The following is a 23355-nucleotide window of genomic DNA, read 5'->3' on the forward strand; positions in this document are numbered from 1 at the left end:
TGGTTGACAGAGCTCATAGCATCTGCTCTGTTTGAATCGCTTTATTTGAATGAATTCATATTGCTGTTCTTGGGTACAGCTACCCGTACATGGTGTGCTTAAGACTATGTGTTTGTTATATTGTATACATATACATGTGTATGCAGAGGGCATACATAGCTTGTGTATAGCTTGACCACTTGAGCTGCAAAGTGCATGCTCAGCATTCTCACGCTCCGCGATCGGCTTATGTATAAGCGTTAGATCGTATTTCAAGAGCTGGAGTGTGTATGTAGGTGTTGGTGGTCTTTTGATATTATTTGTGCTTATTATCATTTATGTGACAAAGTGACTTACATATTAACTCTACTCTACATATTGAGGGTAGATACACTACACCTCCCTTTTTAAAGAAATGACGTAATATATGTAGTCATTTTAAAAAAAAATTATTATTTTTTTTTTTTCATTATTTTATATTTTTGTTTTTCGTTTTTTTTTTTTTTTATTATAATATACATTTAAAAAATTTTTTTTTTTTTATTGTTGTGTATATAAAATTGTATTTTGATTTGTTATTTATTTATATGTATTGTGTAGATTTAAAAATATTGTGTCTCTTTGTAAATTCGTAAATTCATGAAATTTTTGTATTTTTTAATTTTTGTATATTATTGTCATCATTACCATGTTCTGTTGATGTGGTTGATCAGACCAATCGGTTGCATGATGATGATAAGAATAATTTGTGTTTTCTTTTGAATAAAATTGAGAGTTTAAATGTTTCGTATTTTTGTTATTAAATGAAAAATTACGTTATTCATTAAAAGTTTTTAATGTATCCTTATGAACTTTTTGAGTTTTGTTTTTATCGTCTTTTATTATTATATTGTTCGGTTCTTCTATTCCTACTACTATATATGGTCCTAAATATCTATTGTCTAGTTTATGTCCTGTTTCATTTCTTAAAATAACTTTATCGTTAATTATTATTTCCTTATCTAGTACTTTCCTATCGTAGTATTCCTTATTTTTACGTTTATGGTTTTCTAACATTATTCTGGCTCTTTTGTATGCCATTTCTAATCTGTATCTAGATTCTATTGCGTAATTATCTATGTTGTATATAGGGTCTATGTTATTTTTAATGCTTAACTCTTTAGGTAAATTAGGTGTTTTACTGTATACTAATTCATATGGACAATAGTTATGTGCCATTGATGGTGTAGTATTGAAACAATATACGAAATAGTTAAGTCATACGTCCCAATCAGTTTTATCGACTGATATGTATGAACGTAGATATTCATTTAGTGTTCTGTGGCTTCTCTCTACCGTACCAAGTGTTTGATGGTGGTGAGCTGTTGATGTAAGATTGTTTATTTTCAAATACTTACAAAGTTCGTTCATGATTGTGTTTCTATATTCTGTTCCCATATCGGTGATGAACGTCTTCATCGGACCGTATTTGAGAATGAATGATTCGAATATAGGCCTTGGCTACTGTACTAGCACTTTTGTTTGCTATAGGGATAGCAACAAGGTATTTGGTCAGATCACATATTAAAGTAATTATGTATTCATGACCATTGTCTGATTTGGGTAATGGTCCAACTGTGTCAATAATGACTTTGTCAAATGCTTTAGTTGGTGTGTCTGTAGTTGTTAAAGGGGTCTTTATGTGCTTTGTTGTTTTTGCTTTCTGACATTCTGGACATTTACGTATGTACTGAGATATGAAATTTGTCATCCCTTTCCAATAGTAATGTCTTTTGATTTTCGCTAGCGTTCTTGAAATGCCAGTATGACCTCCTTGAATAGGATCATTGTGAAATGTAGACAGTATTGCTTCTTTTTCAATATCATCAGATATTGTGGTCACCGGCTTGAGTAGCGCTACTCTTATTTGTTTTAAAAATTTATTGCCCATATTTTTGAAAGTTTCAGTTGAAATTAATTCAAAGATCTTTCCGCTCGGTGCCATTTTGAGTTGGCTGATACCAAGTATACCGGCTTCTTTTCAAGCCTGTGGAAGAACTGACCTAAGTCGAGAGTTCCATTAGTATATAGGTCGCTAATCTCAATTCTTGCAATAATTTTCTTACCATGTTTTAAGAAACATAATGTGTCAGTTATATGCAAGGTCACTATTTTTCGTACATCGTCATTATTGATGACTTCATATACGTTGGGCTTAGAAGCATTTTCAAGTATTTGCCTTGGCAAAATTTCTTGTTCTTTTTCATTTACTGCGCAGTTGTTTTGTCTACTCTGTTGTCTTGTAGTGACTTTCAAGACTTGTTTTTGCATGTTTTTTAATTCATCGATGGTTATTCTTGATAACGCATCGGCTACATGATTATCTTTTCCTTTAAGATAATCTACTGTGAACTCATATTATTCTAAATCAAGTCTCATTCTAGTGAGTTTGGAAGTAGGATTTCTCATTGAGAAGAGGTATGTTAAAGGCCTATGATCTGTTTTTACAACGAAATGTTTGCCATATATGTATGGTCTGAAGTAGTTAATTGCCCAGTGTATTGCCGCTAATTCTTGCTCTGTAGTGTTTTTGTTACTTTCTCCCTTAGTGAAGCTGCGAGAGGCATATGCTACTGGTAGTTGTATCTCATCGTATGTTTGTGTTAATACTGCCCCGCAAGCTTGTTTACTTGCATCTGTTATTATGCAAAATTCTTTGCTGAAATCTGGATATTGTAATAACGTGGGTTGTATTAATGATTGTTTGAGATATGTGAATGCATTTTGGCAATCTGCAGTCCACTCGAATTTTACATTCTTTTTACATAACCTTGTTATGTGACGAGAGTAGTCAGAAAAATTTTTGATGAAACGTCTATAATAATTGCAAAATGCAATGAATCTTCTTGCGCTGTCTGCGTCCGTAGGGACGGGGTATTTGTCAATGACTTCGTATTTCTTATCATCTGGCAAAATACCACGATCAGTACACTTATGACCTAGAAAAGTCACTTCTTGCATGAAGAATGAACATTTGTCTGGGTGTAGTTTTAGGTTATTTTTCCTACATAGGTCAAAGACGTTAGTCAAATTTTTGATCATATGATTTTCGGAACAACCGATGACTATTAAGTCATCCATATACAGGAATGCCTGTGAAGGTTCTAATCCAGAAAATGCCATTGTCATCATTCTTTGGAATGAATTGGGCCCAATTTTTAAACCATAGGGTAATCGCGTGAAGCGAAGGAGCCGTTGCTCGTTGAAAATGACGTTGCGTTTCTTGAGTTTTCATCTAGTTCTATTTGATGGAATCCTGACATTAAGTCTAGGCACGAGAAGTATCTTGCTCGTCCTAATCGATCAAGAATATCGTCTATTCTTTTAAGTGGAAATTTGTCTGATAAGAGCTTTTTATTAATTTGTCTATAATCGATTACCAGTCGCCATCGTTTTGTTGCGGAACCTGGTAATGATTTCTTCGGTACTAGTAGCAATGGGCTGTTGTATTCAGATACGGCTGGTTCTACTATTTTATCATCTATTAATTTTTTAACTTGTCTATTTATTTCTTCTTTCTGTGATTCTGGTATTCTATAATTTTTGATGTATATCGGTTCATCATCTTTCAATCTTAATTTTTGTTTGTAAAAATTATTGGTACTTATAGATTCGGTTTCAAGTTCGAATATGTCTGTGTAATTTGTGCATAATTTATTTAGTTGTTTTTTAAACAATGGTGGAAAATTTTTGTTTAATTTTTGTAAAATATGTTCATTTCTTTCGTTATCAATTGTTTTTACTATTTCATATTTGTTAAGACTTTCAAATTGTATCTTATCAATATTTATTATTTGGTTTCTTTTGGTTGTGTTTATTATACGAATTACTGTGTTTTTACTAGTCGTTATTGTATTTGCAATAAAGATGCCTGTGTCTATTTCTTGATTAGGAATGAGGATCTGTTCATCGGATGTATTTAATTTAATTAGTCGGACTACTTCGGATCGGGCTGGTAATAACGTTGAGTTATTGCCTATTGTATGTGTTATTGGTACGTTTATTGGACAGGTGATATTGTCTGGTCGCAAAATTAACCAGTCTTCTTCTGTATTAAAATCTAATTTGCAATTGTATTTCTTTATAAAGTCTATTCCGATGATTCCATCGGTGGGTATTGGGAAATTAGAATTTACTATTTGGAAATTATGTGGAATTATGTAATTATTTGTTGCTAGTTCTATGTTTACTAGACCTAGAGAGGTTGTTGAACCTTCTCCAACTCCAAAAATGTTTGTTATTGTATTTTGGTCTATGTCTTGGAAATTATCTGAGCTGTTTTTGATAAGTGAAATATCTGCTCCTGTATCTATTAAAAATGTTAATTTTGTATTCGTATTATTATTATGCACATGTATAAAAATGTTGAAATTAAGATTGATTGTGTGAACCGTCTTATTTAGTTTTCCGAAGCTGTAGCATTTTGTGATGTACTAGCAGTTTCGATTGCTCGGACATTGTGATTGTTGTTGTTATTTTGATTTTGTCTATTACCTCGGTTGGAATTATTCCTTCCTCGGTTGTTTCCTCTGTAATTTCCTCTGAAGTTACCTCTGTTGTTGTAATTGGTATTGTAACCACCGCGGTTGCCTCGGCCTCGGCCTCGGTAATGGCCGCGATAGTTGTTATTTCCCCTGTAGTTTTGTTGTCCCTTGTTGAAATATAGGACGCTACTGGGACTGCCTGTCATTTCAGTGGAGCAGTGTATGTATTTTCCTGCTGCATCACTGAATGTATTGTAATTACCAGCTTCGAGTATTATTCGTAGCTTTTCGTATTCACAATTTTTGGTCATTGCTTGTATTGACTCTTTAGTTGCGAAGTTATCCGCAATTTCGGCTGAAAGGCCTAAGTCAATATATATTGTTTCTAATTGCTTACGCAAATTGTCAATTTCAGTGGTGTATTGGGAAGCTGTCTTCCCTTTCTGTTTAATATTTAGTAACTTTGCTTTTACAACTTCAGCTGATTCACCTTTTACATTACTATTTAGTATGTCAATGATGCCTCTGATAGTTGTTTCATTTGTTACTTTGTATAAAATTGGTCCTATTATTTTTGATTTTATTATCTCTACTGCTAGATCTTCCTGAGTTCCCTTTGTTCTATCTGTTATTCTTAACGCTGTTATAAAGCGTGTCAATGATGACTTTTTGCCATCGAATTCTGGTATTGTTGTCGACAATTGTCGAACATATTCTCTATCTTTCTCAATTTGGTCTGGCATTTTGGTTTCGTTGTTTTTTATTTCAATGTCTTCTGGTAACGACTCAATATCGCTTTCGATTTCAATGTCGATATTTTGTAATTGGTTTTCATCTATATTAGTCAATGAATGTAAATCTTCAGGTATTTGAATATCTAGATTATGTCTGATGCTAATATTGATCAATCTTTTATTGAGAGATCTTAGTATTTTATGACAATGTTTCTTATGTGTTTCTGTTAATCTATCTTCTATAGATGTGACTATTCTACATATGTTATTGTATTCTTTTATTATTATCTTTATGTGTATTTCTAGAGTCTCTACTTTAATAGGTACTTCTTTGTTTACACATTTATATGATTTGTCAAATACTGCTTTATTATGGTTTATTGATGCTGCTATTTTGGGCCATTTCAGGTGTACCCACTGTGAATCACTCATTTGGTGTTTCTTTTATATTCGCAACAATTTTGTCTACTAAAGTGGAATTCTGAATCATATAAATGTATTTGACAAGAAGGATGTCTACATATTGTGATTTTCCTTTATAAAAATGGTATTCTATACTGTTGTTTATATTCTGTAGTCATATCTATATTGTTTTATTTCGTAAGTACAGTTTATATCTTGTCTAGGCCATCTGCACGGCTCTGATATCTTTTCTTAAGTCGTTTATTATGTTCCTGATAAATCTTATGGGTCAAACTCAAAATTGATATGACAGTCATAATCATTAACAAGATGGATATATTTTGTAGTTCATCTTTGTGATCAATTATTTTTACTTCATTAATTACATTGGCTGTTGGGTGATCTACTTTTGATTCAGTAGAACCCATTTTGGAAATATTAATTTGCAATAAAGAAAAAATGAAATCTGTTTAATCTCTCAATTTATTGGAAATAAAATTTGAAAAGTTTTTATAGTGAATATTTAAATTTTATGAATTTACTTTAAATATTTGCAACTTGTATTAAATATATACAAGTGCCAGAGACATGGAAATTTGATAGTTTTAATGTGGTTGGCTCACAAGTCAAAGTTTACATTTCATTAGAATTTAAAAAAAAATCTCCAAACCTCATTTGTTAGTATATAGCCTGACAGTTTTGTTGTTAGTTTTTTCAAGCAGCGGTTTCCCGCCTCGGCTTGGGTTTAGTTTAAATCTATGGCAAATTGGGGCATTTGCATTTAAGCAGCCCGTTTGCGTGTCTTCGCACTTTGGCGAAGTTCCTTTTCTATGATTTCCAAACGCTCTTTGTAGCGTTGCCGGGCTGATTCCTCCTTGGCCAACTGGGTCATTTCCTTGACCAGTCGGCGCTGTTGTAATAATTTTACTCTACGTCCAGAGCGTTTGTGCTTCCTTGGTTGGCGCTTCTCTTGACGTGCCCGGTACTCAGCTATTGTGAGTGGGCGTGGTCTATCGGTGGGGTTTAGTTCCAGCGCTTCCTTTAGTGTTGGCCGGTCCCTTTCTACCTCGGGTTGCGCCTCGGTCAATTGTGGCTCGTCTGCCATCAATTGCCGCTTATGTCTGTGTGTTTAGTGTGTTATTTGTTTTATTCACATTTGTTTTTGTGTATTAATTGCATATTTTAATTCACAATTTTTATCCACACACACAGAGACAGACTCGAGACCGAGTCACGGTCGCCATTTATATTTAGTAGTTGAAATAGGTATTGTAATAACTTTTAGTTGTAATTTAGATTTGGTAAGTTAGATTTGGTTGACAGAGCTCATAGCATCTGCTCTGTTTGAATCGCTTTATTTGAATGAAGTCATATTTCTGTTCTTGGGTACAGCTACCCGTACATGGTGTGCTTAAGACTATGTGTTTGTTATATTGTATACATATACATGTGTATGCAGAGGGCATACATAGCTTGTGTATAGCTTGACCACTTGAGCTGCAAAGTGCATGCTCAGCATTCTCACGCTCCGCGATCGGCTTATGTATAAGCGTTAGATCGTATTTCAAGAGCTGGAGTGTGTATGTAGGTGTTGGTGGTCTTTTGATATTATTTGTGCTTATTATCATTTATGTGACAAAGTGTCACAATGTATATACTTTACTTACATATTAACTCTACTCTACATATTGAGGGTAGATACACTACAATACAGAAGAGGGCGAGAAAGTTATTTCGTACTCTATCCCTAAACGGACCCTAAACGGAGCCGAGCAAAACGTATCAACAACAGAAATGGAGTTTTTGGCAATTGTGTGGGCAATTTGGAAATTAAAGCCATACTTTAAAGTCAAGGTAGTGACGGATCACATGGTGCTGAAATGGCTAAACAAAAGAATTGCCGTCTAAACATTGCCCAGTTCGAACCATGGAAACAATATGTTGTTGGTGCTGATCGACAGATTTTCTAGATGGACTGAGTTGGTACCTTCGCGAACAGCCATGGCGGATGCGTTGCAGAATGCAATCGGGAACGCATTGTCGCGAGTTTTGGAGTCACGTACGTGGTGATCACAGACAAGAGACAAGACAACACGTGCGTCAGAGTATAGGGGCTACTCACCGGCGTTTTTTACACAAGGCCGCGAGCCCAGACTTCCGAACGCATTTTACGCTAGGTACAGAAAGGCAACCAGAGTCTCCGAGAGATTTGCGGCAAAGCTTGCTTTTAGGGTCACTGGGTATCAGATTGTGGATTTCGTATCGCTAGTAATCTTTAAGAGCCGCCACCGGCTTCTTTACTACCCACGGTACCCGGTACAGTGAGACCAAGGAATGTAAATGAGACAGGAGGACTGTTTAGGTGTCTGGCCACAGCCGGAGTTTACAGTCCCCACCAGCGGTGGAAGGTGAGATCTCCACCGTTGAGATTACGTGAAGGACCTGAGAACGGACGCTATATGACAATCGTTTCAGCGTCAGACCAAGGCGAGAGTCAACGTAGACGTGCCGCGAGCGAACCAAAGTACTGCCACAGCCGAGACAGGAGGATCGAGGAAGCAGGAAAGGTAGCCGTCTAGCTTTCTCCAGAGCCAACAGGATCTACCGCCTATTAAATTTCGAAGAAAAAGGATAGACGGTACGGCGTAACAGAGCAGTACCGTAAGGATAAACAACTGGAGTCAGAGACAGACAGAAGCAGACTGAAGACCGGGCCCCGGAATACAATGGGCAAGAAGACATAACGGTGGCGAAGAGAGAGAGAGACACCCATACATACACTGAGGAAAATAACAGGAAGTTCCAAAAAGGAGGCTCGAAACTGAGGTATCGTGGAGATACGAGATCGAACAAACACCGTGAGCATTTGAATCACCCGACAGGAAGCGCGAAAGCTGGCTGCTCTGGGTCAAGGTCCGCCAAGTAGCAAGGGCGGTTGCCTATTCGCCCGGCCACCCGAGCTCCGAGGCGTGGCGTCGAGGACGATCAAGGAGATCGGTGGTCACGCCCGAATGAAGCGACCTGGAATGGGAGGAGAACCCGCCCAGAAAAGATGGAGGTGGAGACTGGACAGGGCTTGGGACTCAGCGGCAGACCGGATCCTACCAGGGACCGCCCCAGCCGCCAAAGCGACGCGGATCTGCATGCAGCAGAGAACGGCCATGCGTGTGGTCCTAAAGCGGTCGATGGACCAGGTTGAAAAGGAGAGGCGGCGGCAGGAGGAGCTGCGGAAGGCAGAAGCACGCGGCTTGGAGGCAGGTTGCCTGTTAGAAAGAAGGATCGGACCTCATGTGGGAGGGGGAAATGACCGACAGACCCCGGTACATTTACTCGAAGGAGGTGGCCACGGCGTCTTCGCTGTTTGATCCGTTGAGATTAGTTACTCTCATCATCATAGTGGCAAAAATTATCCTCCTCCCACAACATAATCCCAGTTGATCAATTTGGCTTTCGTTAAAGCCATGAAATTATTGATCAAGTGAATAGAGTAACGACAGAAATTAGAACCACATTCTAAAATCGAGAATACTGTACAGCAGTTTTTTTAGATGTATAACAATCTTTCGACCTAACCAGGCTTAATGGATTAATGTTAAAAATCAGAACAGCTCTGCTAAAAGCAAACACAAGCTTATAAAGCCACACCTTTATGTCAGCTAGTTTGCAGTCCGAGGCAACACTACCACTTCTGCTGACCTTAAAATAAAAGGAGCCCCTCAAGATACGGCTCAACTCTAAACCTACTTTACACAGCAGACATCCCAATAAATATACTCCTAACAATATCAACTTTTTTCGATGATACAGCTATTTTTAGCCGCTCAAAGTCTGTTATCCAAGCTACAGATCAAAAAGCCTTTCCTCTCAAAGACATTAAAAGTGTCGAATAAAAGTAAACAAACAAGAGTGACCACCACTTTCGCACTCCTAAGGGCAGAAAAGGTGACTTACCTAGGCGTACACCCTGACAGAAAACTCACAAGGCGCAGGCATATTGAAGCCAAAAAACTCATCTAAAACTTAATACCAGCAATCTATAGTGGCTCATAAACGTGCGCTCCCCGCTTAGGTCTTATTATACAATTCTGAACAGAAACCAATCTGGATCTTTGTCTTACAGATAGAGGGGATTGCCAGCAAAATTGATATCATACATTGATATCAAACATATAAGGTCTGTAACTACCAGTTTAATATATAACTCCGAAAAAATATCGCAGCAAGCTTTCTTCCCACCCTTACCACCCAACAAGAGGTGTAACGCAGCCAAGGAGTCGATCCCAATTCCAAAAACTAGCACCATCCGACTTATCATTTATACTCAAGAAAAAGCTCTTGTTTTTAGATTTTGGCGACCGTGACAGGACTTGTGCTAGTTTTTTAGTTCATTTTGGTGATTGTTGTTGTTATTTTCTGAGTCTAGCACGCGCACTTACGACCTTTGCCCTGCCAAACTCTGGTACATTCGCGTATCGCATTCGCTGCCGGTCTACCCAGCGTCCGCATAGAATTTTTGCTCGTGCACTTGCGCACAACTCATAGCATAGCAGCTGCCGGCCATATTCAAGGGTCTCCCGCTGCATCCCTGGACGTCGTTGGAGTGGACATACCATTCTCCAAGTGTCATTGCCATAGATGGAGTCGACATCTCGGTCCTCCATCTATACATCTATAGCCCCTAGGAGCTCCCCCATACATAACCTTGGCGAACGAAAACTTTCTACTACATCTCGTCGTCTCGCTCGCTCTCACATACCTTGTCAAGCAAGGCATTGCCAGATCGAAAATAAATAAAGTAAACAAACATCTGCAAAATGTCTTCGCTGAAGCAACTTAGAGCTCAGCGAACGAGTGCTCTGGGAAACCTTACACGTATGAGCAGTTTAAATTTATCTCCGTTGGAATTATCCGTTTGTCGATTTTGGAATCGTATTTTAAACCTACTCAGGACGCCATAGAGCAGATGGAGCCAGCTGAAGCGCAGCGTAATACTCGCTTCGAAATAGAGGAACTATTTATCAAAGCCAGGGTTTGCGTTGAGGAACAACTTGGACCAGACGCATCCAGCACCGGCATTCACGAATCCACGGTTAGTTTTGAGCACACATCTGCAGTTAAGCTCCCGCTCTTATCATTGCCGGCATTTGACGGCAGATACTGCTAGTACCAAAACTTCATCTTGTCATTTAATGAAGTCGTTGGCCACCAGCCATCCATGTCTAAGATCATGAAGTACTCTATCTATCTATCGCATTAGAAGAAATTGACCAAAAAATGGAAAGGCTATGGCGCATCGATCATGTGGAGACTCCCGAGAACACACTTACGCCAGAGCAGCGAAACTGTGAGGAGTTCTATACCAAAACGGTACGACGCGGCTTAGATGGTCGATTGGAAGTACGACTGTCATTTAAAAATGAACCTACCGTTCCCAGAGCCTCATTCGACATCGACAGAAGAAGATTCCTCTCTCTCGAACGCAGTGTAGGCAAAAGGCCTGAGGTAGGCCTATTTAGAATTTATGCAGGAGTTTCAAGACCTGGGACAAATGAGGCTCGTGAGACATCCACAGTTTAATACTCCGCACCACTGCGTGCTCAAGCCTAATAGCACATCAACAAAGCTTGGAGTGGTTTTCGACGCATCTTGCAAGACGACGTCCCAGAAATCGCTCAACGACATTATGATGGTCGGACCGGCCATTCAGCCAGGTCTTTATACATTACTCCTTTATTTTCGGATACATCGCAATGCAAAAACTGCTGATGTGGTCAAGATGTTCCGCCAAGTCAACATGTCTACGGATCACAGATTCCTATACATTATTTGGAGAACTTCGCCATCGCAACCATTGAGCACCTTGGCATTGAATACTGTAACTTATTGAACAGCGGTTGCACCGTATCTGGCCATACGCAGTTTATCATATCTAGCCGACAAATTCATGGTCAAATTGGAGTTTGGGGCTAAACCCATCAAATCGTCGTTCTATGTGGATGACCTCCTGGGTGGAGCGGATGAAGTCCTGGGAAGTTAAAGCGGTTATACAGGATGGCCAACTAGAACTCGCAAAATGGCATTAAAATCACTGCAAGTTTGTCGACGACGCTGCAGTCAAACATTTGCAGTTGGACGACGAAAAGCTAACCAGCACGCTTGGCCTAAAATGGGACCAAGTATGGGACCCATTCAGACCACGTTACCTCCTCCACGTTAACTCCTAAAACTACATTGGGACGAGTCAGTACCCCAAGGCATTCATACAGCTTGAAAGTCTCTGCTTGCGTCGTTGGAGTCTGTAGTAATGTTACCATTTTGCCTTCAACCAGCGATACGCACCTTTCAGATACACGCCTCCATTTGAGCGTATGGATGCTGCATCTACGCTCGCACACTTGGATGAGATGGTCCAACCAAGGTACAGCTAATCAGAGTTGCTCCCACTAAGAAGCTATCTCTGCCAAAATTATAATTTTGTGGAGCACATTGGAATCGCCAACACTCGGCCACCTTATCAACCTTTGTTCGCAATCGAATTGCTGAAATTTAAGAAATCACGTCAGATTGTCACTGGAGACATGTTCCTACCCACTGCACCCGACTGAAATCCTGTCCAGAGGTTGCACCATCACCGAGTTGGAACAATCGAGGGACCTGAGTTTCTACGTCAAGATCATTAACATTGGCCAAAGGACAGTCGAGACAAAATTGACATTGATATGGAAACTGTGCAACTGGAGAAGAGAAAATCAGTTTTTGCCGTACACACGACCACTAATCAACTGCTTGAAGGAATCTACAAAATCAGTTCGCATCATCGATGCTTACTAGTTATAACCTGGCTGTACAGATTTATTCAGCGCTTCCGTAAACTCACACTATTCCAATTGCTGTTGCCGACGTAAGCAGAATTGCTGCGGGCGCTACATTGCATCGTCTGGAATATTCAAACCATTCACTTCGCTCAAGATGGCTTCCAACTGCTAAAGGTCGGAGGGCGCCTGAGGCTTGCAGACTACCCAGCAACTCAAAAGCGTCCTGCCCTGCTCCCAGCTAAGGATACATTTGTATCACAGTTCGCTCGCCATCTTCATCTACAGAACTATCACGCCGGGCCACGGATGCTCGTCGCTTTAATTTAATAGTGAATGCAAGGGACTTGGCGCGACAAGCGCTACCTGAACTTCAACCAATCGACGACAATCAGGACAAGTTGGATTGATGGGAAAGGGTCAGCGCGCTGAAGCCACGAGTATATAAACGAGCTCCAAAATCGCACAACCTGGACGAAGACTTCACCAAATCTAGCTGTCATCGTTCACGAGGATAATCTTTCTTCACAACGGTGGCCAACGTACGCACTGCCAAGGGAATCATCTGCCGCCTTATACGGGAACTGGCCTTATTAACGGTCTCTTGAAAGCCAATCGCATACTTTCAAGGGGGCGGTATGCTGGGTCAAACCCCAATTAGAATAATTATACCCGTTACTCGTAGAGTAAAAGGGTATACTAGATTCGTTGAAAAGTATTATATGTAACAGGCAGAAGGAAGCGTTATAGCCGTTACTCGTAGAGTAAAAGGGTATACTAGATTCGTTGAAAAGTATTATATGTAACAGGCAGAAGGAAGCGTTTCCGACCAAATAAAGTAAATGTATTCTTGATCAGGATCAATAGCCAAGTCGATCTGGCCATGTCCGTCTGTCTGTCCGTCCGTATGAACGTCGAGATCTCAGAAATTACAAGAGCTAGAAATTTGAGATCAGGCATACAGACTCCAGGGACATAGACGCAGCGCAAGTTTGTCGATTCATGTTGCCAAGCCCACTCTAACGCCCACAAACCGCCCAAAACTGCCACGCCCACACTTTTGAAAAATGTTTTGAAATTTTTTCAGTTTTGTATTAGTCTTGTAATTTTCTATCGATTTGCCAAATAACGTTTTGCCACGCCCACTCTAACGCCCACAACCGACCGAAGCTGCCACGCCCACACTTTTAAGAAATGTTTAGATATTTTTTCATTTTTTTATTAGTTTTGTAAAATTTGTTATCGATTTGCCAAAAAACTTTTTGCCACGCCCACTCTAACGCCCACAAACCGCCAAAAACTGTCAGTGTTGAAGACTCTCCTTCGCACTTCCACTAGCTGAGTAACGGGTATCAGATAGTCGGGGAACTCGACTATAGCGTTCTCTCTTGTTTTTATATTGGTCTTGTAAATTTCTATCGATTTGCCAAAAAACTTTCTGCCACGCCCACTATAACGCCTACAAACCGACAAAAACTGTGTTTAAGACTCTCCTTCTCCCTTCCACAAGCTGAGTAACGGGTATCAGATAGTCGGGGAACTCGACTATAGCTATCTCTCTTGTTATACCCGTTACTCGTAGAGTAAAAGGGTATACTAGATTCGTTGAAAAGTATGTAACAGGCAGAAGGAAGCGTTTCCGACCATATAAAGTATATATATTCTTGATCAGGTTCAATAGTCGAGTCGATCTGGCCATGTCCGTCTGTCCGTCTGTCTGTCTGTCCGTCTGTCCGTCTGTCCGTCTGTCTGTCTGTCCGTCCGTATGACCGCTGATATCTCAGGAACTACAAAAGCTAGAAAGTTGAGATTAGGCATACAGACTCCAGAGACATAGACGCAGCGCAAGTTTGTCGAATCATGCTGCCTTGCCCACTCTAACGCCCACGAACCGCCCAAAACTGCCACGCCCATACTTTTAAAAAATGTTTTGATATTTTTTAATTTTAGTATTAGTCTTGTAAATTTCTATCGATTTGCCAAAAAACCTTTTGCCACACCCACTCTAACGCCCACAAACCGCCAAAGACTGTCAGTGTTGAAAACTCTCCTTCGCACTTCCACTAGCTGAGTAACGAGTATCAGTAAGTCGGGGAACTCGACTATAGCGTTCTCTCTTGATTTTATATTTGAATTCCGCTCCTTTTGAATGTTGTATGATGCTGCCAACTCGTACTAGCGAGTGAGTGGCAGATAGGAAGAAGAAGATTAAAGTTAGGAGAAATAATCAAGAATTGTTATTAAAATTTATACTATTAAAACTAGCACCATCCGACTTATCATTTATACTCAAGAAAAAGCTCTTGTTTTTACACATAGATCAGTGTGTGAGAAATGTTAAATTAGAAGCGTTAACTTATATTTTGCAATAATGTTAAGTTTTGCAAATAAGGGGTTTTCCACTTTCCTACCAAATGGGTGTAGAAAAGGTCTAAGCTAAGATTGATTCTTGTTAAAAATATACTTATTTCTGCGGTGTCGTGTATCAATTTCTTTATATATGTTTATGTTTTGTTTTAGCTCAGAGTTGATTCTTCCTTCGACAGTAGTTGCCATGTTGGAAATGACTGCTGTTACTATTGTGCCCAATTCATTAATAAGGCCTACTACAAGTATTACCCTCACTAGGTAGATTTTGTTCCAATTGTTTTTTGTACAATAATAATGTTTTTATCATTATGAAGGTTCGCTATTAGTTCTTCAAATTTGTCAGTGGAGACTGTATTCTTCCAGTTGGATTAAATGTTTGATGATGGTAAATGATGTTACGTCTGCCCTTTTTTTTATTTCTTCTGTTTTCCTCACGGGCTACGTTTTTTTATTTATAGATAAAGTTGTTCATAAAATTCGTTCTGTTTTGTCAAGTAGTCGTGTGTTAAATAGAATAGTATTTTTGAACAAGTGTGTATGTCCAGATGCATGCTTGAGTGTATTGCATTGTTAAAAGTTTTAATAGTGTCTGCCTGTATTTCGTAGTGGTGTGATTGTAATTTTGGTTCTTTCTTCTTGGTGAGGATGATTCTATTTACTTTTGTTAATATGGAATGTAGTCGTTCGACAGTTGAGTTATTGCAAGATTGTTGGAAAGATGTGATGTGTTCAAGGTCATATTGGGCTAAGAAATCCGTAAATATATCCCCAGCGAATTTGTCTCCTTGACATGAATTATCTTTTTCGGTATACAAAATTGGCCAAAGAATTTTTTAAATGCCTTCCTGAAACTAATTGCATTTTTTTAGCTAAATTTTTTTGCAAAATCTAAAGTTTTATCGATAACTGTCAGGTTATAGTTGCCGTTAATTGTGTAGATTTCCGCATGTATAATGTCAAACGGTACGTTTGGTATTTCGCTTAATACGTAAGGAGATTTTTGGGGGGGGCCGTTTTTTAAAGTAAAGCTAATTCTACAGTCCCGGAACGCCTGTGATATTAAACACTTCATCTGCGGGAGATATATTTTCATTTTTTGATGTGTGTACATTTCGACCATTTTTGTCTTGTTCAGCTTATGCTGTTCTGGAGTATATGTGTTTGACTGGTTCAGATGTTAAGATCCACTTCAGTTTCTGGTTCGACTGACACTTTGCACTTCCTATTCTAAAGCATTCTTCCTAAGTAGTTTTGTAAACTGCTGATAAGCAAAGATAAAAAATAAAAATCCAATAGCCGTGCGGCGAATTATGCACTTCAAAGACACAAATGAAGATCGAGTCTGATATGCGTCCCATCCACCCGGATAACACAAGTTATCCGCAAGTTATCACACGGACCAAGAAGAATTGAGTCTGTAAGTACGTGATCCTAAACACCTCGATGCATCCTTTCGGGAATAGATCGTGGACCCTGGCGTTGATTTCTCGCTGCTTGACGGGTTGATCATCCCTATATAATCTTTGAAGCTCTCACCATGTCGCTGCATCCTTTGCCTGACCCCCCAGCTTCATCATAAAGCCTCTGGGCAGAAAGAATTTCTGGAAACTTTGTTTGAACTCCGACCAGAGCCTGTTGTTTCCTGCCTTTCAGGGGCATCGCTCTTTGAATCTGGTTGATCTCCAATCCGTACGTCATCGCACCACTCCACCTATTCCAGGAACTTTAACGGCTTTTCGTGTTTCACTTCACTTTTGCACCGGTCTCTCCTCTCGCGACTTCCTTCCCGACGTGTGTGTCCGGACTCCTCCCTTTCGAATCGGCTTCCACTTGGATTCACAATTCCGATTGCCCGACCAAGAAAGAGATAGGGTTTCAAATTTACGACAGTTTTGTGAAAGGGATACTCAATGCGGACTCCGACGGCCCTCGCTGTCTGCCGTGAGGCATAGTTTCCTTGACGAAATTTCCTCGTCGTTCAGATTGTTCCACGTCAACTTCGACGACAGGATCCGTGTCATCTCGAATGAGACCTAGGATAATAAGGTGGCGGGGCCGCAACGTGTGTCGTTTATTAGATCGAACTAGAGCTCTTCCCAGAACCACTGTTGCTAAACACCCGAGACCGCACGTCTGCTATGACATCTCCTGTCAAAGGACACCAACCAATGACTTTCTGACCACGCCAGGTTCTTATCCTCTGCTCCCGCAGTATCCTCCTTGTAGACTTAATCGTTTAGCGTTTCGGGCAGTACGCCATTGACATTCCAGGTAAGAATTTTAAGTTTTTCTGTCATTCTTGAGAGAAATTAGAAATAAAATAAATAAAATAAATAAAATTACTATGAGCCGAAGCGATATTCGCTCTCCATGCCAGCGGGAGCAAGACGAACGTCGGCTTCTTTAAAAGAAGAACGCTTAGTTCTTATTTATATTAACACAGCACGCAACTATAAGATATGCAGTAAAAGAGCGGTCATTGAACCTAAATCCTTAACTCAAAGCTAATACAATAACTTCGCTAAACATTCCCGAAATTGCACATCGCTTCCCGACAGTGACAAGAACAGTGACCTCAATAACTACCGCAACTGGAGTTACAACAACAACAACGGGAGACAAAAAAACGAAACTGCAGCGCAGCCCCTCAGCTAAATGCAAACAAAAAGGTTGGTTTGACCTTGTAGACGGGTATGGACCGCTACATTACTATTAAAAGAAAATTAAGCACTTAAACACAAAAACTGGGAACAAACCAAAAATCCCACGTGACAATAGTAACTCAACGTCTAGCGAAGCGCCAACAAACACCTATAGGTTCGAGTTTCTGGTATAGAACACTGGCGACCTGTCATCAGAGAAAAAAAGAAGACAAAGCCTGATCCAACTGGTTGACCTAATTGGAAAGAACAATTTTCACATAACATAATAAAGGGCACAATCCTACAACTACAGAGAGTTATAAATTATGACACCTATCAGCTTAAAGCAGCAAGGGTCTACAAGTTATTTTGAAGGGCATTGAGCCCGAGGAATTACGGAGGCGCTACAGAAAAACGGGCTTTTCCGCTAAATCAGTTTTTAACATTCTGAACAAAGACAAAAATCCGCAACGACTTTTTAAGATAGAGCTCGAACCTGAAACGAAGCCCCTAAAAAGAAACGAGTTTTATTTAATCTAAATGCTACAGTTTATTCTGCCTCGTAGAATCACAGTAGAAGATACGCATAAGCGCAAGACTCCTGTACAATGTACAAACTGACTGGAATATGGCCACGTCCGATCTTACTCTTCACTGCGCACTGTATGCGTAGTTTGTAGAGATCTCCACGTTTCTGCAAAAAGCCCAGCAAACAAGAACATACCCCTCGAGCAAAGGTGCGGAGCTGTGGGGCAATCACACAGCAAACCCGAAAGTAACGGTTGCAAATGCAACCGAGAGGCCAAACTACTAAAACAAGCAACCGAACACCTCCAACAACGTACACCGAGTCTGGCAAGGACCAAAATCACCAGCCCTCAGAACAAAATTAAACGAAAATAGAAGACATGATGTACACCTACACCCTGCAAAAAACATTATGTCGTTATTATGCGAAACCAAAACCTCCTGATACAAATGCTTGTATAACAACAGTGCAAATAAATAATGTGATTCCCAACATATAGGTATGTGCAACGCTAATGGTGTTTCACAACGTAAACTTGAACTAACTTAATTCCTATACGAGAAACACATCGACGTAATGCTTATCTCGGAAACACACCTTACAAACAAAAACAACTTTCAAATAAATGGCTTACTTTTTTACGGTGCTAATCCGAACCCGATGGAGGGACAGGAATCCTTGTAAGGAGTAGCATGAGGTATCACTATCACAATGGGTTTTCTGAAAATTATCTGCAGGCCACATCTATAAATATACAGATGGGGGACAATAACCACCTTAGCCTAGCCACCGTATATTGTCCCCCCGCTTTAAAATAAGGGAAGATCAATTCCTTACTTTTTTAAATCACTTTCAGGCCATTTTCTAGCTGCAGGAGACTACAACGATAAGCACACGCATTGGGAATCGCGCCTCGTGAACCCAAAAGGCGCCGTGAATCCGACATTGACAAATCAACCACAACACTGGAATCCCTTCGTGTTGCAGCAAAACAATATTCTACTCCCCAAACTTACACAATAGATCAAAAAATATATATTCAAAAAAGACAAATAAACAACTCGAGCAATTAGTCCATGTAAAGCGACGCTCCCCATCAGCTAAACAGAGACTAAAAGATGCCACAAAAAAGCTAACCAAAGCCCTGCAACAAGAAGAAGAGCATGCCAAACGTCGACACATATAGAAACTATCAACAACAAGCACAAAGCATTTACTGTGGAGAGCTCGCCCAGCTCTTTGTCCACCGACCGTCACCGTGTCGCCAATAAGAAATTCCAGAGGCGGCTGGGCTCGATGTGATGGAGACAGGACGAGTATATTTGCCGCTCACCTACAAAAAATCTTCCAACCAAGCCAAGCTACTAAAGCATAGACATTACCAACATCAATAAATGACTCCAATCACTAGCATGAGCCAAACGTGTTTCACCCAAGATAAATTTTAAAACTCTTAAATGAGCACATTAATCCAATTCCTTACTGTTCCAATTGCTGTTTAACCCAACTATTAAACGCCATAACAAGAGTTGGTCACTTCCTAGACAGATAAAAAAAATCAATCATTATAATGATTCCTTACCCGGAAGGGATCCGACATCTGCTTCTACCGACTCAACCCGTACCTTTAAGCTCACTACATAATACCAGCACATCAATTTTGTTTGTGCGAAAAACCTAGTGATACCAACATAGCACAAGAGGTAAAATACCTGGGAGTACACCTCGACAGACGTCTCACGTGGCGCAAGCACATTGAAGCCAAACAAAACCAACTTAAAACTCAAGGCCAACACTCTGCAGTGGCTGATCAACGCACACTTCCCGCTATGCCTGGACCACAAGGTACTACTCTACAACTTAGTACTGAAACCAATTTTGACCTATGGCTCTCAGCTACCTGCAATAGCAACGAGTTCAATGAAATATCCTCAGAACTATCACCGGGGCACCGTGGTATGTGTGAAACGAAAACATTCAACAAGACTTAAAAAAATGCAATAGCCAAAATCAAGAGGAAATACTACTTCAAGCTTACTTTGCGCCCCAACCACCTAGCGAAAAGTCTGACGCATCTCAGCAATTAATCCCGTCTCCGCCGTAAATACCTAACTGCCCAGCGAATAAACTTTTAAGGGACGTCTCATCGAAGGACAGTTTAAAATAAAGAGTTGACAAAATATAATAGTATTAAGATTGTAAAACCTATAAATAGTTCTCATATTATAAGAGAATATGTAATAAATCACCGCACGGTAAATAAAAAATATATATATTATCCTAGGTCTCATTCGAGCTGGCAATGTGGGCGACGAGAAAACGACGTCAAAAACGTCACGACGCCGCACAGCAGACGACGAGGGCCGTCGGAGTCCACATTGAGTATCCCTTCCACAAAACTGTCGTAAATTAGAAACCCTGTCTCTTTCTTGGTCGGGCAATCGGAATTGCAAGTATGATGGATGCGAGCGGAAGCAGATTCGGAAGAAGGAGTCCGGACACACACGTCGGAAAGGTAGCCGCGAGAGGAGAGACAGGTGCGAATGTGGAGTGAAACACGAAAAGCCGTTAATGTTCCTGGAATAGATGGAGTGATGCGATGACGTACGGATTCTAGAAGGGCAGGAAACAACAGGCTCTAGTCGGAGTTCAAAGTTTCCAGAAATTCTTTCTGCCAAGAGGCTTTATGATGAAGCTGGGGGGTCAGGCAAAGGATGCAGCGACATGGTGAGAGCTTCAAAGATTATATAGGGATGATCAACCCGTCAAGCAGCGAGAAATCAACGCCAGGGTCCACGATCTATTCCCGAAAGGATGCATCGAGGTGTTTAGGATCACGTACAACAACATTGTAGACCAGCTATGGTAGGCGAAGTACATAAGTGGTCTAGATTTATAAGGCGGACACAGACAGATTACGCTGGAAGCAGAATGCCGGAAGAACACAGCATTTACGGTGTCGGGAAAGGGCATATTTCAATGGAAAGGTATGCCATTCGTATGTCACACGCCTTCGCTTGTCAGGACGACATTATAGTGATCGGACGCCGCAGGAGCACATGCAAAATAAATGTGGTTAAGTGTAAATTGCTCTGGAGAAGAGGGATTAGGATCAGGCACGCCATTATAATCTCCGGGGGCGTCCCTGGAAACCCAAGATGGAGGACACGGTATGGGTAAAGTCATTAGAATAACAGGATGCGTAGAGCCATGCGATTTAGTTGCGCACTATTTCTTAGAGTTGGCACCAGGCTCTCTGGAAGCCAGAAGGAGAGCGCTTTAGAGCAATAAGCTTTCTTGTATGCAAGACTCTCTGTCGACCACTGTCGACCAACTTGTAAAGGGCAAGTTACAAGGTTATGGACCTAAAATCTAAATTATTTTTCATACATTTCCACCATGTCAAAAACTTTAATTTTGCACTGCCCTAACATGATAATTATACGAATACAGCACGGAAATAATAATAGCTGAGTATATATACATAATAAACATAATAGACTTCATAAAATTACTATATTATATATTTTTTTTTTTAATTCCTTCTTGTTCCTCTCGGGAACTTAAGGCTTCTACGAGAGCCTTCCATCTAACTCTGTTTTGTGCTGTCTGTTTAGCATTTTCCCATGTTTCCTACCCTCCTGCTTCCTTGGGGGTGCCATCCTTACTATGCTATTAGGGTTTCTCCTGAGAGCGTGTCCTATCCACATCCATTTCTTCTTCCTTATTTGGGTGTGTACCGGGCGCTCGCTCGTAACGCGCCACAGCTCTGTGTTGACTATTCTGTTTGGCCAGAATATCCCACATATGATTCTCAGGCCTTTTTTGCTGAAAACCTGCAGTTTTTGCGTTACTTTCTTCGTTGCGAGCCATGTCTCACTTCCGTATAGCAGTATGGATTTCACACACGCATTGTAGATCCGGAGCTTTGTTCGCCGGCTTATATCTCTGTTTTTACCAAATCCGGTATAGTCTCCCAAAAGCTGAGTGGGCTTTGCCAAGGCGACTCGAGACATCATCATCCACTCCACCATTGTTGGATATTATGGTGCCAAGGTATGGGAAACTGTTGACGAACTCGATTGGGTTCCCATGTATGATGATGTTTCCTTGGTTGGAGTGGTTGAATCGCATACCTTGTGTTTTTGCTACATTTATCTCGAGTCGAGATAATGACGAGGTAATAACTTTTCCTCTGTAAATCGCCGAGTCTATGAGAGATAAGACAGTTGTCGTCTGCATAGTCCAAGTCCTCAAGGTGTCTGGTGAGGCTTCACTTAATTTCGCGCTTGGACGAGCATACTTCGCTCATTAACTCGTCGACCACGATGTTCAAGAGTAGAGGTGATAGAGGGCATCCTTGCCGAATTCCGGTGTTCGTCTGGAAAGGTTCACTTGTTTTCCCGTTGTGCAGTACCGCCAAGATGGCATCGTCATACATCGATTTGATGATAGCGATGAGGTTAGCAGGTACTCCTTTCCTTGCAAGTGATCGCCATATTGCTGCCCTTTCAACTGAGTCGAACGCCTTCTTGAAGTCGATGAACAAGAGGTAAAGCGGGCCTCTCCATTCCACAGCTTGCTCGGTAATTATGCGTAGTGTGTATGCCTGATTTACGCAACTCCTGTGTGACCTGAAGCCTGCCTGTTCGTCTCGGATTGTTGGCTCGATTTTTTCCTGGAGGCGTTCGTTCAGCAGTGTAGCTTGGATTTTATGGCTAGTGTTGAGCAGTGTTATCCCTCTCCAGTTGTTGCAGTCGCTGAGGTCGCCTTTCTTAGGGAGCTTCACGATGATTCCGCTTCTTCAGGAGTCAGTTACAGTCTCGCCTTCCCATATCCGTGCGAAATGTGGATTCAGCATATCAGCCATCAGCTGAGTGTCAACTTGAAGCAGTTCGGCTGGTACGTTGTCCTCGCCGGCTGCCCTGTTGCCCACAATCTCCTTTACATGCGGCTGGGTATCCTGGTATTCCCACTTGGTGGCGCAATTCTTCTATAGTCCGTAGCCACGTTTGGTGATGTGGTGTGGCTAATTCCCATGAAGTGTTGGCGCCACCTCCGGATCTGTGCATCATCATTGGATAAGAGGTTGCCTTATGGGTCTCCGTCTGTGGTGGGTTCCGGCAATCCGTGCAATCTGCTGGTATAACGAACGCATGTTGTTCTCGCCGGCTGCTCGTTCTGCGTCTGTCGCAAGTCTATCCACTCGTTTGACCTTTCTGGCCGCTCTTTTCACAGCTGTGCACAGTTCGCGATATTCATAACGATTCTGCGTGAGCTGGTCCGCCAGAGGCTTCAGATTGTTCCTCCTTCTAATCAGGTCCCAGGTCCCTTCAGATATCCAGTCTGCTCTTCCACGTTGTT

General features: G+C 40.8%; 1 protein-coding gene across 2 annotated transcripts in view; it reads left to right on the forward strand.

Moving 5' to 3' along the window:
- Positions 1-23355, forward strand: part of LOC120457482 (protein CEPU-1) — a 628267-nt gene that overhangs the window by 92984 nt on the left and 511928 nt on the right. The window lies entirely within an intron of this gene.

This window comes from Drosophila santomea, unplaced genomic scaffold (genome assembly GCF_016746245.2).
Source record: "Drosophila santomea strain STO CAGO 1482 unplaced genomic scaffold, Prin_Dsan_1.1 Segkk101_quiver_pilon_scaf, whole genome shotgun sequence".
NCBI lineage: Eukaryota > Metazoa > Arthropoda > Insecta > Diptera > Drosophilidae > Drosophila > Drosophila santomea.